This window comes from Pan paniscus, chromosome 2, assembly GCF_029289425.2.
Source record: "Pan paniscus chromosome 2, NHGRI_mPanPan1-v2.0_pri, whole genome shotgun sequence".
Taxonomy (NCBI): domain Eukaryota; kingdom Metazoa; phylum Chordata; class Mammalia; order Primates; family Hominidae; genus Pan; species Pan paniscus.
Genome location: NC_085926.1, coordinates 13,556,144 through 13,575,264, shown reverse-complemented (window position 1 = coordinate 13,575,264; position 19,121 = coordinate 13,556,144). Strand labels below are relative to the sequence as shown.

Below are 19,121 nucleotides of genomic sequence, written 5' to 3'. Positions count from 1 at the left end.
GCTGCAGGGAGCAGTGATCACGCCACTGCACTCCAGCCTGGAGACAGAGCAAGACCTTATCTCAAAACAAAGCAAAACTGATGCTATATCCATCTAATCGTATGCAGCTGTTAAAAAGCGTTAGATCTGCATGCACTTACATGAAAGAATTTCCACATGTACTATGAAGAATTTTTTAAGGGTCAATCCTGAATAGTATCTCTAATAAGCTACCATTTGTCTTCCTAAAAAGATACATGGATATGCATGGATTATTTCTGGAAGGATACCCAAGAAACTGGTAACTGTGGCTATCTTGGGGAGGGACTCAGCCCTGGGGAGGGAGGAAGGAAACTGTTTACCCCTTTTGTAATTTGTATTTGTTTCTTATCTTATGCAGGTATTACCCATTTTCTGAGGATTCTAAGCTCCTTTGATCATAGGACAATGGGTTCCCTGAACAATCCAGTGCAGAGGTCATGACCGCTCTAGCCAGTCCCCGTCCCTTGACATTAAAGCCTTAAAGAATTCCGGCTTTGAAAATGCTGCAGAGAAGTTTCCACACCTGGCAGGAGGGTGGTGACAGGGCCATCTCTGCCAGGCCCCTGTTTGGACAGGATGTTTGTGGGGCCTGAGCAAACAGCACAGAGAAGGCTGCAGCCCTGATGTTCCCGCCAGCCTTGGTGTTCTCCTGGGGGTGTGGAGGGACAGGGTGGGAGGGTTACCTGAAGGTCTGTGGAGGCGCCTTGAGTTTTTTTTATGAGGACTGTAAAATGGACAGACAGAAAGGGTTTCTGAACCTGGGTCTGCCTTCCTCCCCGGGATCACAGAAACCAGCAGGGGATGGCTAAGAAACAGCAGGAGCGGCCAGGCAGCGGGGTCTGCCTGAGCTCACCCAACTCAGCCTGAGGGATGCCTTCCTCAGCAGGCAGAGCAGCCCCAGCCAGCCCCCTCAGCACCGGCTTCTGCAACCCCACTGCTCTCTGTGGCCCTCACATCACCTTCTCCTCTGTGGGTGTTTACTGTCTGGACACCCCAGCCTGGCCAGTCCAGCCAACCGGCCGGATCTCAGGCTTGGCAGAGCTGCCTGCTGAACCCCAGCCTGCACCCACGGTATCTTCCCTCTGGCTCTAGAAGGAACGTCCCAGCCTCAGCCCCCATTTTGCAGACCAGCAGACAGCTGTGGAAAGAGAAGGCACAGCTTGCCCCAGACCACACACCCAGCCAGGGCAGCCGCAGGATCTCACCCCAGCTGCATGGCTCCAGAGTGCAGGCTCCTGAGCCAAGCATCAAAGAAAGGAAAGAAGGGAACGGAAGTTCAAGTCCCCATCTTCATCAGTTCTTCCAAGGGAAGCAAGGCCCTCCCTGCCACCCCTCTGGCCCCTTCCCCAAGCCCACTCTCACAGCAGGCTCTCAGCTGGGCACCATCCTGCATAGGGTCTGGACCTGGGAGCCCGGGCTCTGGGGTCCCTCTGTGTCCCCAGCTGAGTGTCACCTGAAAGCCAGCTTGACCATTCAGCTCTGCCAGCTTGAGAAGCCTGGCAAAAGCTGTTTCCTGGGCCCAGGTCAGGGGCTAGGGCTCCCCCTCCCTCCAGAGCCCACGGAGCCAGGATCACTTTAGTAACAGCCACCACCCAGCTGGGAAAACCAAGACCCAGGGAGGCAGAGTGATGTGCCCAAGGGTTTAAACATACAGGGTTTAAACGACAGGCTTACTTTGTGAGGTTATCCCCAATCCCCAGGACAGGAATCAAAGCTGCCCAAGCTGCAGGTCCCCTGAGCCCAGGAATGGTGAGAGACGGGGTCTGAGCACAGAGAGAAGCCCATCACAGCAGGGACCTCTGCCCCGCCCAGAGAGAAGCCCATCATAGCAGGGACCTCTGCCCCACCCAGCACCACCCCCAGCCCATCAAGCCCGGGCAAGTGGGTCTCTGAGCGACGGAACTCTGCCCATGTTTCAACACGCAGCCCCCAAACGTCAAGGAGGGTGGGTTTAACCGCACCCTCAGTATCCTACCCACCCACTGGGGTCTATGAGCTTTCCAAAAGTCTCCAGAAAAAATGCTTGACTCCTGTGCCTGGGAAGAAAATATAATGGCTCCAAAATCTAAAGAGACAACCACAGAAAAGAACTGGGAAAATGTTCACTTAAAAGTCTATACATTTTACAAGATACCAGCTTGTCAACTGTAGCTCAGCTCAACTCTGAAGTGGAGGTAAAATGAGTGTTATAAAAGCTTGCAGTGTCAGGGGCACAGGAAGACGAGGTACACTGGCTTAAGACCGGCTGCTTCCAGGGCTGAGAGAAGAAGAATTCATACTTGCTAATGGTTACAGCCGCCGGCGCTGGGGACTTCTGAATATGTCACCCACTTAATTCTCCCCACAACCCTGCAGGCTAGGGGCAATTATCTTCCACTTTTTTTTTTTTTTTTTGAGATAGAGTCTCACTCTGTTGCCCAGGCTGGAATGCAGTGGCGCGATCTCAGCTCACTGTAACCTCTGCCTCTCAGGTTCAAGCAATTCTCCCGCCTCAGCCTCCCGAGTAGCTGGGACTACAGGGGCACACCACCACGCCCGGCTAATTTTTGTATTTTTAGTAGAGACGGGGTTTCACCATGTTGGCCAAGCTGGCCTTGAACTCCTGACCTCGTGATCCACCCACCTCAGCCTCCTAAAGTGCTGGGATTACAGGTATGAGCCACTGCGCCCAGCCAATTACCTTCCCCTTAAAGGTGAAGAAAGTGACTGTACTAAGATTGGAATGCAGCTCTGCCTGTCCCCAAAGCCCAGGCTGTTGTCTACCAGAGACAAACTTGAAAACATTTCCTTATGTTTATATCACAATGTGAGTGTGCAGATTAACTTTAACCCATGCCCGGGTAGTTAACATGTGCAGGACTCCAATGAAGATCCAACCCTCCAGAGGTGCCTGCTAAATTCAGTGTGAATATTGCCATCCTATCTGTGATGACTGCAGAAATCACCTCAATGCTTTGCAGTTCCTCCCATTGAGAAGTGGCATCTATTTCCCCACCTGTTGAATCTGGGCTGACCTCGTGACTATGTTGCCCTGGACAACAGGATATGGCACATGTGAAATCCAAAGGGGCCTTGTGGCTTCTGCTGTCTCTCCTGGGACTCTGTAGTCCGGGCTGGGCTGATGGAGGATGAGAGAGCATAGACAACCATCCCAGCAGAGGCCATCCCAGACCAGCTATCTCCCAGCTGAGCTCCCAGCTGACCACAAACACCTGAGCGAGCTCAGCCACACCTGGCCCCCATCAGCAGAGCCCAGCCCAAATTCCCAACTCACAGAAAGAGCTAAATAAACTGTTGCCAAAGCAAACTAATATAAGCCACAAATACTTAGAAAATAAAGGGTTAAAATCAATACAATTTGCAATAGTATTAAAAACATCAATTAGCTAAGAATACATCTAATTAAAGATATACAAGAACTCTACACTAAAAATGACAAAACACTCCCAAAAGAAAATAAAAACAACCTAAATAAATAGGGGGATATATCATGTTCATGGGCTGGAAACTTAATATTGAGATGTCAATTCTGTCAAATCTGAGCTACAGATTCAATACAATACCAATTGAGATGCTAGCAGCCTTTTAAAAGGGCTAATTCCAAATTTCAATGGAAATGCAAAGGACCCAGAACAGCTGAAACAATCTTGAAAAAGAAGAACAACGCTGGAAAACTCTCACTAGCAGATATTAAAAATTACTACAAGGCTACAGTAATCAAGACAGAGTGGTAATGGTGCAAAGATAGATAATGGAACAGAAAGGAGAGGCCAGAAAACATTGGCCGGGTGTGGTGGCTCACGCCTGTAACCCCAGCACGTTGGGAGGCTGAGGTAGGTGGATCACTTGAGGTCAGGAGTTCAAGGGCAGCCTGGCCAACATGGTGAAACCCCATGTGAGATGTCTAGGGGCCATTTGTTAATACAAAATGTACTAACATAAATATATAGATCAATAGATGATACTTCATTCCAATTTGGAACTTGTGTTCCTCGGATGACAACATTTGCAATGAATTCATCAGAAAGTTTTATTAAGAGAATAAAAAGGCAAGTCATAAAATGAGATCACCTATGTGGAATCCAACAAGAGACTCATAACCAGAACATATTTTTAAAACCCCTATGAATCAATAAGACAAAGAAACTTAATTTTAAAATAGGCAAATGACAACAAAATAGCCAAGAGTAATATGAAAATGTAGACAACATCATAACTTGTAAGAGAAGGCAAATAAAGGCCACAGTGAGCTATTACTGCACATCCTCCAGACTGGCCAAAATTACAAAGAATGGCAACCGCCAGAGTTGGCAGAAATGTGGAGCAGATGGAACTCTCATGCATGGCTGGTAGGGATGCAAATTGGCAATGTACTTTGGAAAACCATTTGGCGGTATCTGCTAACGTTAAACATAACCTTTGATGCAGCAACTCCAGTCCTCAGTATGTATCCAACAGACATGGATGCCTAAGTCTTCCAAAGACGCAGACGAGAATGCTCACAGCAACAGTGTGCAGCATGGAACCCAAATGTCCATCAACACTAAAACTGATTTTTAAAACTATGATTTATTCCTACAATGGAATCATAAGCAGTAATTTTCTAAAAATGAACTACTGCTATATGCACCAACATGCATGAGTCTCAAATACTTTACCTTGAGCTAAAGAAGCCAAACACAAGCAAGATCACGCTGTATGTTCCCATCATTCAAAATAAATTCAAGAACAGAAAACAAAACAGGGCTGGGCATGGTGGCTCACGCCTGTAATCCCAGCACTTTGGGAGGCTGAGGCAGGTGGATCATTTGAGGTCAGGAGTTCAAGACCAGCCTGGCCAACATGGTGAAACCCCGTCTCTACTAAAAATACAAAAATTAGCCAGGCATCGTGGTGGGCACCTGTAGTCCCAGCTACTTGGGAGGCTGAGGCATGAGAATCACTGGAACCTGGGAAGCGGAGGTTGCAGTGAGCCAAGATGGCACCTCTGCACTCCAGCCTGGGCAACAGAGTGAGACTCTGTCTCGATAAATAAATAAATTAAAGACTAGGCAAGAGTTAGGCCAGGCATGGTGGCTCCTGCCTATAATCCCAGCACTTCGGGAGGGTGAGGCAGGAGGATTGCTTGAGGCCAGGAGTTTGAGACCCACCTGGGCAACATAGGTAGAACCCATCTCTACAAAAAAATAAAAAATAATTGGCAAGAGTAATAGATGGTGATAAAAGTCAAAATAATGGTTTCCAGCAGCAATGGGGTTAAGAACTGAGAAAGGGCACCAGGAAAACTCTGGGGTGCTTGAAATGCTTTCTATCTTGACTGTGGAATGCCTGGGTTTACACATAAGAAGAAACTTGCTGGGCTGTTCTATTAAGGCTTGTTGCTTTACTGTCTATACATTTTACTCTAATAAAAACCTCTAAGACGAGTACTGTTACATTAATCTGGATTAAAAGACACTCAAGAGCATGTACATTATGCTTCAATAGAAACTTTAAGAAAGAAGGAAACTCAGGAGACATAACAACCAAAAATAAACCAAATATCTAATCATCCTTGATTAGACATTGCTTTTATAAAACGAGCTATACGGTACCCTTTGGGAAGAAGAAGAGAGAGATTAATATAGTTGGAGTATTAGAAGGCATTAGGGAATTGGTAATTGTGTGAAGTATAGGGTCATGGTATGTGATAATATTAGAGGATATCGCTATTTTTTAGAGTTGCAAGATACAGTGTCAAGACTGAAATATCCGTGTGTGTGTGTGTCCCAAATGAAAGAGAGCACTGGACAATGATGAGGCTGAGCCCCTTCTTCACTGAGCCCCCTTGCCCCTCAAATAGCCCCACTGAAAGTCTGTCCCAGCTGCTTAGTGTGGACTGGGGTTCCAGGTGGAACCGTGGGATGTTAGTGAGCTGCGGCTGGGAGAGTCACAGTTACCAAAGGGGGCTTGATGGTGGGCTTCAACAACATGGGTGGGAGGGGCTGTGAGACCCCACAGTATTTGACTTCCAGCTGCTCCTTAGAAAGCTCTGGAAAGTGGTATATTCGCAGTCAGATGACCCATGGACAAGCCTCACCCTTCCACAGCCTTCCAGGGAACCAGTGATGTGTGCGACTGTCATCCGCATTTTCATGGGTTATTTTTGTTGCGATGTCTAGGGGCCAACTCCATGCAAAAGAGAGAAAAGTATCTTGCACAACTCTTGGCTGCCCTGATTCAGGAGAAGCACAGAAATTCTTGACAAGTTTAACTCTGTTTAAAAAGAATGTGTGGAACTTGCAAGACACTAAAAGTGTGCACTGTCCCTTCTCAGAAAGAACTATGAATTCCCTCTTTCATTATTATTTAAGGAACTGCTATTACCTAAGAGACTATACTTCTGCTCAAACTGAAGTTTGATGTAATTCTGATTCTTAGAATGATGTTTTGTGTTACTTATAGATGAATCTTATAAATGATTTAATTCTGTTGTTTTTTCTTTCTCGCTTAATTTCCAGCCCATCATACGTACAGTTTAATAAGAGATATTTAACTACATAGCAATTTTGGTGTTCCCACGCCAGTATTTACTATGAGAAATGTAAACATACCTTTTTAGAAACATAAATAATGATTGATAAAAAATAAAAGTAAAAATATCACATAATATAAACTGGATCTTTTTTTCTCTTAGAAGTAAACAGGCAGTGGGGCACCAGCACTGTCCAGCGTGGTCTTCTGCAAAGCCTCAGGTGATCTGTGCTGACCGGGGAGGCGTTGACTCAGAAGTCCTGCCTGGAGAAGAGGCAGCAGGCACCCTGGGAGCAGCCACCAGCCGTGCTCTGCCAGAGCAAAGCCAAGGTGGTCTGGGACCTGGAGCTCAGGGTTCCCAATGAGAAGCCACAGGGCCAGGCTGGGGCCCTTCCAGAACCAAATGCCCCGTGCCTCCGCCTGGCAGCTTTCCATTTCCCTTCACCCCACACAATCATGCGTCACTTAACGAAGGGGTCACGTTCTGAGAAATGCGTGGTTAGGTGGTGTCGTCATCGTGTGAGGACATAAGAGTGTCCTTACCCACACCTAAGTGTCATAGACTACTACACACCTGGGCTGCATGATATAGCCTTGCTCCTAGGCGACACACCTGTCCAGAACATGACTGTACTGAGTACTACAGGCAACTGGAACACAATGGTAAGTATTTGTGAATCTAAACAAAGCTAGACACAGAAAAGGCACAGTAAGAGTATGATATAAAAGATAAAAAGTGGTTCGCCTGTATAGGGCCTGCAGACCCAGAAAATCTGAGACAGGTCTCAGTTAATTCAGAAAGTATTTTGCCAAGGTTGAGGATACATGCCCAAGACACAACCTCAGGAAGTCCTGACCACTTGTGCCCAAGGTGGTTGGAGTGCAGCTTGGTTTTGTACATTTTAGGGAGGCATGAGACATCAATCAAGTACATTTAAGAAACACATTAGTTTGGTCCAGAAAGGCAGGACAACTCAAAGCAAGATTGGGGGGCGCCTCCAGGCCATAGGTAAATTTAAACATTTTCTGGTTGACAATTGGTTGAGTTTGTCTAAAGACCTGGGATCAATAGAAAGGAATGATGTTTGGGTTGGGATAAGAGGTTGTGCATGGTGTAGTTTTATCAAGCAGATGAAGCTTTTAGCTAGGCTGTAAAATGTTTCTTATCAGACTTAAAGTATGTGCTGATGTTAATGTGAGAGGTATAATGAGGCCTCTGTGACCCCCACTTCCCTTCATGGCCTGAACCAGTCTTTCAAGTTAAATTTTAAGAGCGCCTGCTGAGAAGGAAGTCCAGTTAGACGGTTGGTGGCAGGGGCCTTAGAATTTTATTTTTGGTTTATAGGGCCCTTACCATGCATGGAGCTTGCAGGACTGGATGCTGCCCTGGGTGACTCAATGAGTGAGTGGTGAGTGCATTTGAAGACCTAGGGCACTACTGTGCATTACTGCAGATTTTAGAAACACTGGACACTTCAGCTACACTAAATTTAGCTTAAAATATTTTTCTTTCTTCAATAATAAATTCATCTTAGCTTACTGTAATGTTTTTACTTTATAAACTTTAATTTTTTACCCTTTTGTAATAACGCTTACCTTAAAACATAAATGCCCTCATTGTACAGCTATAGAAAAATATTTCTTTATATCCTTACTCTATATGTGTTTTTATTTTTTTTTAATTATTTATTTTATTTATTTTTTTTTTTTTTGAGATGGAGTCTCGCTGTGTCACCCCGGCTGGAATGCAGTGGCCCGACCTGGGCTCACTACAAACTCCGCCTCTCGGGCTCAAGCGATTCTCCTACCTCAGCCTCCTGAGTAGCTAGGATTACAGCCCTGCGCCACTGTGACCGGCTAATTTTTGTATTTTTAGTAGAGATGGGGTTTCACCATGTTGGCCAAGCTGGTCTCAAACTCCTGACCTCAGGTGATCCGCCCTCAGCCTCCCAAAGTGCTGGGATTACAGGCATAAGCCACCGCACCCAGCCTATTTTCAATTTTTTTTTTTAACTTTTAAATCTTTTTTCTTAAAAACTAAGACATAGGCCGGGTGCGGTGGCTCCATCCCATAATCCCAGCACTTTGGGAGGCTGAGACAGGCGGATTGCCTGAGCTCAGGAGTTAGCAACCAGCCTGGGCAACATGGTAAAACCCGTCTCTACTAAAATACAAAAAAAAAAAAAAAAAATTAGCTGGGCGTGGCACCATGCGCCTGTAGTCCCAGCTACTCAGGAGGCTGAGGCAAGAGAATTGCTTGAACCCCAGGGGTGGAGGTTGCAGTGAGCCAAGATCACGCCACTGCACTCCAGCCTGGGTGACAGAGCAAGACTCCATTTCAATAAAAAAAAAAAAAAAAAAAAAAAAACTAAGACATAGGCCAGGCGTGGTGGCTCATGCCTGTAATCCCAACCCTTTGAGAGGCCTAGGCAGGCGGATCACGAGGTCAGGAGTTCACGACCAGCCTGACCAACATGGTGTAACCCCGTCTCTACTAAAAATACAAAAATTAGCCTGGCGTGGTGGCAGGCACCTGTAATCCCAGCTACTCAGGAGGCTGAAGCAGAATAGCTTGAACCCAGGAGGCAGAGGTTGCAGTGAGCTGAGATCACGCCACTGCACTCCAGCCTAGGGGACAGAGCGAGAATCCATCTCAAAAAAAGAAAAAAAGAAACTAAGACATAAACACACACACTAGCCTAGGCCTACACAGGGTCAGGATCATCAATATTACTGCCTTCCACCTCCACATCTTATCCTGCTGGGACGTCTTAAGGGGCAGTAACATGCAGGGAGCTGTCATCTCCTATGATAGCAATGCCTTCTCCTGGATACCTCCCAAAGGACCTACCAGAGGCTGTTTTATAGTTAACTATTTTTCAAATAAGTAGAAAGCCAAATAACACACTAGCGCACAGTAGTGCCCTAGGCCTACCAAAATAACAACAAAAACATAGTAAATACATAAACTGGTAACACAGACATTCATTATCAAGTATGATGCACTGTAACTAACTACACGTGCTAGGCTTTTTGTTTTGTTTTGCTTTTTTGAGACAGAGTTTCACTCTTGTTGCCCAGGCTGGACTGCAATGGTGCGATCTTGGCTCATTGCAACCTCCGCCTCCTGGGTTCAAGCGATTCTCCTGCCTTGGCCTCCCAAAGTGCTGGGATTACAGGCATAAGCCACCACGCCCAGCCCATGTGCTAGGCTTTTGTACTATTGGCAGTGCAGTAGGTTTGCTTATACCAGCATCACCACAAACACGAGTAATGGCTACGCTGTCACTAGGCAAAAGGCATTTTTCAGCTGCTTCAGCTTCACCATAATCGTATGGGACCATCACATATAGAGTATATCATTGATGGAAATGTCATTATGCAGCACTTGACTGTACCACCAGGCCCGCCTTCCTAGAACCTGACCAGGCACTGATTGATCTGATTCCCCCATGCACACCCCCAACTAAAATACATCCTTCCTCTGTCTAGTTGCTCCTGCAGAATAACTGGCCACTCTGCACACTCAAAGTGAAGCAATCAGCACTGATCAAAGGTGCCTAGGAGAGGTCAGGGTAACACGCTCACCAGCCTCACGCCAAGCAGGAAACACTTCTATCCTGATGGCCACGGCTGGTGGGGGGTGTGAGGCACAAAGCCAGGAAGCCAGAGAGCTCCACTCAAAGCCCAGCCATGCCCCCACCAGCCAAGCAACCTCTGGCAAGACCCTTGGCCTCCCTGCTCCTGCATCCGGGCTCCAGGGGCCACACGGTGACAGATGAGGAATTGTGAGGTCGTCCTCCATCACTCACCCACCACCAACCCAGCCCCAACTGCCAGGTGGGCCAGCTTGGTGGGGAAGGGACAGAAGCACAGCCATTCTCTGATCAGCTTCCACCTCCAGCTTAGACCTGTGCCCTGAGCTCCATGCTCAAGTTCCCACCGCCAACATGGCATCTCGACCTGGGCATCTGAGCTCACTCTAACTCCTCCCGTGTGAGCACGTGAGGAGCACACAGAGATGAGCTTGAGGCTGCTCATCTCACGCCCATGCCTGTGTGGTGGCATTGCGGACAGTCCCTGATTCCCAACCACCACACCCGCATGGCCATCCTCCCCAAAGCCTACTGCCCACTCCCTATCTGCCCTAGACCCACCTTCCACCAGTCAGCCCTGCTCTTTCTTGAGGGAGGCTGGCCTGGAGGGTGGCATCCTGGGGTCCCCATACAGGCACAGTTGCCTCTACCTATGGCCACGGCTACTCCCTGGAGCCTCGGCTCTCACCAGTCTCCCCTGCAGGCCAGGGGTGGAGCTCCCACTGTTGCTGGTCCAGGTACTGCACAGTAACCTGCAGGTCCCTGCCCTCAGCCCTCCATGTAGCCTCACCGTGACACTGATCCCACCAGCTCTGACTCAGCTGGGATGGGAGGTCTGGGCAGAGAGAGCCTGGGTTGGAGTCAGGGCTCCTGGGCCCCCATCCTCTGCACCTGCAGAGCTCTCAGCCAGCTCCTCACCCAGCACTGGACCTCTGTGTCATCCTAGTGGTGTCAGGAGGGGTGGCAGAGGGAGAGTCCAAGCTATGGCAGCAAGCAGGTGCCTGTAGTGTACTTTGTGGGTGCTTTAAAAATATGTGAACAAATTGCTAATATTTACAAATTGGGAGCTGTCATATGAAGTTCCAGATCCCAGGCTTCTTGTAGAAAATCCAAAATCTTGGACCATGCCAGGCCTCCACGGCCCCAGGGCAACAGCAGGAGCGACTGCCCTTGTGTTCTAGGTACAGTCTCTGGTCCCCACGGCCCCCACTTTCCAACAAGCTGTTTCACTCCCAGACTTCTAGTGCTGCTTCTCCATTGCATGCATTCTAAAGGCCGGCTGGCCACAGTCGCTGGAGTTAACAGCAGGGACCCTCATCTCTAAGGGTCTTCACCTTTGTGGTTCCTGCTGAATCTCTGGCACCCAAAGGGTGAGGGGGGCAGGCGAGAGGATGGGGCTGGAAGCAGGAGAGAAAGCCTCTCACTCCCTCTCTACCTACTCCGCCACCCCCAGGTTCTGGGCCCTCTGTGCCGGGCAGGCTTGCCTACCTGCTAATCCCACCGTTATATATGGGGTCTATCACTGACCAAAACGTCCTTATGTGGCCCTTGACTATACTTGGAACCACAGTCCCACCAGGTCCACCGGCCTAGACCTTGACCAGGAAGGTACCAGGGAGAGGCCTGAGGGGTTGGGGCAGGGGGGCGAGTGCAGAGCCTGAGGCCTGCCAGCTTGCCCTGGGCTCAGCTTTGCCCCTTGAGGGCCAGCCATCCAGACAGTCCTGAAGCCTCAGTCTGCCCACAACAGGGAAATGCCTGCTCACACTGGGCAGCCAGGCAAACTCAGGGAGGCAGCAGGCAGGAGGTGGAAGTGCCCGGTGCAGGGGGCCAAGTCAGGGGTTGGCAAACATCTACTTCACTGGTTTCAGGAACCATGGACAATTCACTTAACCTGCCTGGGCCTCAGTCACCTCGTCTACAAAATGGACATAATGATGACATCCCCTCACAGGGGGGTCACGACACATAATGGACTGATACGCGTCCAGTGATTAACACAGTGCCTGGCACATAATAAATGCTCCACTGATGCAGGGTGACCTGTGAGGGTGGCAAAGAGGGCCCCGCATGCAGACTCAGTAGAGGAGGGTGCCCCTCCCCTTGTCTGTGGGAAGCCAGCCTTGCAGCCAGGCTCTATGGCTGAAGGAGGGGTCTCGCAGCTCGCGCGTTTGCTGACGCAGTTGGCAGGGGCCGAAACAAGAGTGCAGCATGGGAGGGAGACAGCCAGTGAGGAACACGCTGCTGCACATCTGGAGGCAGCTGGAGTGGCGAACACAGCAGCTGAACGGCCCCTGCCCAACCCTGCCAGGCCTGGCTCCTCTGCTCTTTTGCCAGAGGGGACAACTTCTGGCCACCAGAAGATACACATCTACATCTGTTTGAAGAAACAAGAACACAAAGCCCTCTTCTCATCCCTCCCCCGCCACCCCAGTTCCTGCAGAACCTCTGGCAGGACGAGACAGGGAGCCCGTGGCCCGGAGCAGCACTCTGTGCTGGCTGCCGTTAGCCCGCCTGCTCCTCTCAGTAATCCTGAGACTAACAGGACCGCCCCATTGTACAGATGCAGAAACTGAGGCTCAGAGAGGGTGAGTCGCTTGCCTGAGGTCACACAGCCACGAGCGGCAGAGGCAGGAATTCACTCTCTGAGGGCCAAAGCAGGCTCAATCTCACTGCAACTTGGCCCCAAGCCCACTTTCCCAGCATGGAGGCCTAGGAGTGGACAAGGGGGTGGAGGTCCCACCAGAGCCCCAGCCCACACAATTCTGATCTCAACCAGAAGCTTTGCCTCAAAGCCCCGGATGCTGCAGGCCAGAGGTCCTAGAGGCCCACAGCCTGGCCTAGCCTCGAGGAGGTGCTGGCAGGTAGAGGATGCCGACATTGCCCGCAGGGAAACTCGCAGCACAGATCCTGAACTCCAGCTCACTGAGGCCGCCAGGATTCTGGAAGGCTCAGGAGGCCAAGGACTCCTAGGCATGGTTCAGCCTCAGGAAAGCCGCATCTGCTGCCTTGGCCTGGGTGCGTGAACAGGATGCAGCCCAGGGCTCGAAGGCCGCCACCCTCTCAGCAGGGCCTCAGGACTTGGAACCACAGCATCTGGGACGCCAGCCATGAGTGGAGCTCTGCTCTGTGGCAGGCCTCCCCTGCACCTGGTGTCCACTGCAGGCTTTCTTCCCATTGAGAACACAGCTCTGGGAGGAAGCCATCAGTAAGCCCCTTTTACAGATGAGAAATCTTGAGGCCCAGGACAGTTAAGCAATTTGCCTGAGGTCACACAGCTAGTGAAGGGTCGAGCCAGCCTCTAACCTGGGGAGCCCTGTGCCAGGACCCAAGCAGAAAACACAGAGATGCCTTTTATGTCAACAGATCTGGGTTCAGAGCTGGGCTCAACACTTCCTCGCCCTAGGCCATGGCCAGGCACAGGTTGACACCACGGTGGGAAGGGACTCGTAATCCCTTTGCTGTAGGGTCACTATGGGAACTAAATGAGAGGAGGCACGTGAAGCACTGGCACGGGGTCTGGGGCTTGGTGCTCAGGCACGGGGGCACCCACTGAACTGACCGCCTGCATTCTCCCCCTCCTTAATCCCCACCATGGCAGCAGGACTCTGCAGTGACTCTCGTGGCCAGGAGCCTTGACCCTGGGCTGGCCTCCTGACTGGCTGACAACACAATGTGGCAAAAGCAGCGGCCCTGCTAGTTCTGAGCCCAGGTGCAAGAGTCTGTGGGTGTTGAGGTTTACGGCACACGTACTACCTCAGCCTCCATGTCTGATTGGCCACCTAACTTAGATGATAAATTCCTGCTGTCTTTCCTCTACTTCAGCCCAGAGAGCTCCCTCCCTAAACCCACACCTGACCTCCAGGCCAGCGGGATTCCAAAATAACACCTCCGTCCAGGAAAGGACTTTGCATTGGTTTGTTTCAAATCTCAGGCCTGCTTGCTTTAAAGTGCCCAACCACTACCGGACTTTCATGTTCCCCATCCTGGACCCCAGTGAAAGCCAGTGCCCCAGGCCCACACCTCCCCCCCCACCCCCCACCTGCCGCCCCTGACTTCCCCGCGTGTGTGTGGCCCCCAGGTGCACCACGTATCCCCCAGGAAGTAATAAAATCTCAATCTCCATCTCAAGTCTATCTTAATCATTGAAGGAGTGCTCTCCATCTTCAAGATCCTAAATTAAAACACCTGTGTGTTTCTAATCTTTCTCTTGGACCTCTGTTTCCACAATGAGAACACGCCAGAGCTAACCAGCTGGAGACCACGTGGCACAGACATGAGCCATCCTGGCTGAGGCCATCCCAGACCAGCTGAGCTGCCAGGTGACCACAGACACACGTTCAGGCCCAGCTGGTGTCAGCCACGCCTGGCCAGGTTAGCAGGACTGCCCAACTGGCCCGTGGACTTGGGAGCAATAATAAATGTGCACTGTGTGGGCTACGGAGGAGCTGTGGTTGCCTCACTTGCATTCCTGTGACAATGGGTAATTTATACATGGCCGAGGTGTGTCCAAGGAGGAAAGACTAACATTGATTTAGCGAGAATGGCAGGAAGGCCACCCCACAGCAGTGTTGGTGGGAGTGTGACCAGTGAGACTCACTGGGGAACCCTCAGACGAGGTGGGTGGAGAGCTACGCACACACAAACTAAAACCACCAGGAGAGGCTGCTCCCCACCTCTCAAACTGGCAAAGGCCAGAACCTGCTTAATTTCCTCTTTAGCACTTTCACCATCTAACGTGCCAGATTTCAGATGTTCATTTTGTTGACTGTGGGAATCCCCACCCCACGACTGGCAGCTCCAGTCTTGTCTGTTTTGCTCACCCTGTCTCCCCAGCTCCTGCAACGGTGAGAGAGGCACTCAGTAAATACTTGTCGCATGAATAGAACGAGGAAAGAGACATTCTCATGACTGCAGGTGTTAAGTAAACTCCAGTACACCCTCCAGGGCGAACAAGTGAACAACGTCTACCAGGGCTATAAAAATACATCCATATAAAAAAAAATACATCCATATCTCCTAGAGCTGAGCCAGCCAGCACCTCTCAACTGAAATGCACAGGCATAAGGACCAGAAGCCTGGCAGAGAAAGCTCATGGCCTCCACTGGAAACAACCCCAATGCCCCCAACCGGGGAACAACAAGCTAGGCAGGGTCGATCCCTACAACGGAACACTATGCAACAATCAAAAAGACCCCCTGCCGATACACACAATGGCACGGTCGTTCATTTATAAAAGTTTAAGAGCAGGAAAACTAACCTCTGCCATTAGAAGTCAAGAGAGGTGGTTTCCTAGGAGGGGCACAAAGGAGGCTTCCTAGGGCCTGCTCTTGTCTCATGATCTGAGGGTCAGCTTCACAGGTGTGTTCACTTGGGAAAATTCATTTGAGTTGTGTGCTTCTGACAGGTTCTAGTGGTTATGTGTCAATGAACAGCGTACAAAGAAAAAAAGCACAGATACATCGACCTCACAATTCCACACTGGGGCATGGTGTAGAGATGCTCACAGCAGCATCGCTTTTTAAGAGCAAAAGACTGGAACCAACCTGAATATCCATCAGTAAGGGAACTGGTAAATCAAAGATGGGGTCTGCATGCTGTGGGGCACCACGGCCATCAAACACAGAAAGGGGACTTTCCATGCAGTGACAGGGAAAAGCTCCAAGATCCATTGTTATTTGAAAAAGGCACAGAACAGAACGCTGTGCATCCTATGTTAGTGCTTGTGAAAATACGTGCACGCACCTACATGCTTGTAGTTGCACTGACCAGTGGTTCTCAAGTGTGGTCCTGGCCCTATAGGGTCTCCAAGACCCTTTCAGGGATCCATAAGGTCAAAATTATGTTTGTCATAACATTAGGACATCGGTTGCCTTCTTCATACACTCTCCCCCAGAGCACAGTGTATAGCGGACTTCTCCGGAGACTACATGACAGTGTGATGATGTCATCACTTTGAGGTTAATGGGATGTGTGCTTGCGTATTCTAGAAGTTTCTAGAGCAATCTCATGAACACATGCTCAGCATCATTAGTCATCAGGGAATTGCAATCTAAACCACGATGAGATGCTATTTCATACACACTAGGATGGCTATAACAACTGGTGAGGATGTGGAGAAACTGGAACCCTTGTGCACTGCCGGTGGGAATGTAAAATGGTGCAGTCGCTCTGGAAAACAGTCTGATAGTTCTCTTTCTTTGAGACGGAGTTTCACTCTTGCTGCCCAGGCTGGAGTGCAAAGGCGTGATCGTGGCTCACCACAACCTCCGCCTCCTAGGTTCAAGCGATTCTCCTGCCTCAACCTCCCAAGCAGCTGGGATTATAGGCATGCGCCACCACACCCGGCTAATTTTTTTATTTTTAGTAGAAACGGGGTTTCTCCATGTTGGTCAGGCTGGTCTTGAACTCCCGACCTCAGGAGATCTGTCTGCCTCAGCCTCCCAAAGTGCTGGGATTACAGGTGTGAGCCACCACACCCGGCCTCAGGCTGGTAGTTCTTCTAAGGGTTAAACACAGAGTTACCATGTGGCCCAGCAATGCCACTCCTAGATATGTTCCCAAGATGAATGAAAACATGTGTCCGTATAAAAACTTACACATGAATATATATAGCTGCATTACTCATAATACTGAAAAGCTGGAAGAATAATGTCCATCAACAGATGAACAGATTCTTGAAATGTGGTATATTCATACAACATTATTCAACCACGAAAAGGAATTAATGACACATGCTACCACATGAAATGGACCCTGAAAACATCGTGCTAAGTGAAAGAGTCACACACTAGAAACCACATAGTGCATGATTCCCAGAGAGTCCAGGGGTATCCAGAATATGCAAATCCATAGACTCAGAAGGAAGATTCCTGGCTACCGGGGACTGGGAGAAAGAGGGAATGGAAAGTGACCGCTACAGATGTGGGTGTCTTTCTGGAGTGCTCTGAGATTAGATTCTGGGGATGTCTGCACAACTCCAAATCTACTAAAACCCACTAGATTCTGCTCCCTCAAAGTGGGGACTTTATGACATGCAAATAATATCTCAATAAAGTGGTTTTATTTGCATAAACTAACAGAGTTAGTTTTTAAAATTAAAGAAACCCACCGCAGGCCTAGCCTTGGCCCCAGACCCTCAAGATGGGTTGGGTCCAGCTGTGAAATGCACGCATTTTGCCCAGGCAGGCAAACACAGGGAGCACCCAGCTACCAGCCACCTAGACCCACTTGTACCTCTAGGTCCCCCATGGGAACCACAAGCCCTCCTCCTCCACTGGGAGACTGGGGCCCCCTGCTACAGCCCCAAGATGACAGTTTTCTCTTCCATGAAATGGGATGTCCACGCAGAGTATCTCCAGGTTGCCACAGGGTGAAACTTGCTGTTTCTGACAGATGCCCCTGAGCAGAGGGCCTGAACCCAGCTGCCCCCGGGCTGGTGGCAATGAGACCTGGGGAGCTGGCCTGGAGGGGACTGCAGCAAATGCAGGGCACCTGTCCAGCCACGGAGCTCTGTGGACCTGGGGCAGCCACCTGCTCCCATTCTCTCCGGCAGAGCCTCTATGCACAGCTGTGCTCTGGGTCTCTGTACTGACAACAGAGAGGATGTGTTCCCTTTCGGGAGCTCCTTGTGAGGGCCCTGTACCAACTCTGCCACTCCTCCTAGCCAGGGATCCTGTTAACACATAAGTTGGCCAGTGTCACCCCTTTGCTCAACACCCTGCTGTAGCTCTCACCTCAGAGTAGAAGCCAAAGTCCTCATGGTGGCCACAGGCCCTGGACAGCCTGCCCCAGTGACCTCCCAGATCTCCTATCCCCCTCCCTCTCCCCCACTTATCTCGGCTCCACTGGCCTCCTGTCCAGGCACCTTCCTGCCCTGGGGCCTTTGCACTCGCCGCTCCCTCTTTCAGGTGCTCCCTCTTTCAGGTGCACGCGTGGCTCGCTCCTCCCCTCCTTTCAGCTCTCTGCTCAGGTCACCGCCCCAGGGAGGACTCCCCTGTCCACCCACCCTTCCTCTCACTGTGCTTTTTTTTTCTTTTTTTTTGAGACGGAGTCTGGCTCTGTCACCCAGGCTGGAGTGCAGTGGCGCAATCTCGGCTCACTGCAACCTCTGCCTCCCGGGTTCAAGCGATTCTCCTGCCTCAGCCTCCTGAGTAGCTGGGATTACAGGTGCCTACCACCACACCCAGCTAATTTTTGTATTTTTAGTAGAGACAGGGGTTTCACCATGTTGGCCAGGATGGTCTTGAACTCCTGACCTCAGGTGATCCATCCACCCACCTCGGCCTCCCAAAGTGCTGGGATTACAGGTGTGAGCCGCCTCACCTTGCTTTAATTTCTCTTAGCAATACCTGACATTACAGCAGATAATTCCCATGGACTTGTTTACTGTTTTCTTCCCCAACAGAATGTCAGCACTGTGAGGTGAGGGTGGGGACCATACCTCTCATATTCTCTGCAGAGCCCAAGGGCCTCTAGCAGGGCCTGCACACAGTTGGAGCTCTATAAATACTGGGTGGATAAATGAGTGAACCGGGGGGGGGGGATCCCCCTGACCACCCTTTCTCTCAGTAATTCCTCCTCACCCTAGTTCTCCTGCCATCCTGAGCATTCCGACCTCTCTCCCCTCTGTTCCAAGCATTTGCTTACACTGTTCCTGGCCAGCTCAGATAGCACCTCCCCTGGGAAGCCTTCCTGAATCTTTGTGCCTTCACTCAGCCCCCTCCCCCAGCTCCAGCTCTACTTTCTTCCTGTCTCCCTTCTGAGGTTTCTAGAGATCTGTCCCCACAGTTGGATGCCTGTGTCTTGTTCAATCCCATATCATTTACTCTACAGCCTTCATCAGGTGTCAGCTCTGAGCATGTCCTGGCGTCCCTGGGAAGGCAGAGATGAACCAGTATGGACTTGGTTCACACACTGGGGGCTGTGAGGAAGAGAGGCCTGTGTGATATCTGGGAAGGCTTACTGAAGGAGGGGGCATGAGGGGCTCTGCAG

The 19,121-nt window shown here is 50.2% G+C and overlaps 1 protein-coding gene across 2 annotated transcripts in view; it reads right to left on the bottom strand.

Moving 5' to 3' along the window:
- Positions 1–19,121, bottom strand: part of FBLN2 (fibulin 2) — an 88,577-nt gene that overhangs the window by 42,203 nt on the left and 27,253 nt on the right. The window lies entirely within an intron of this gene.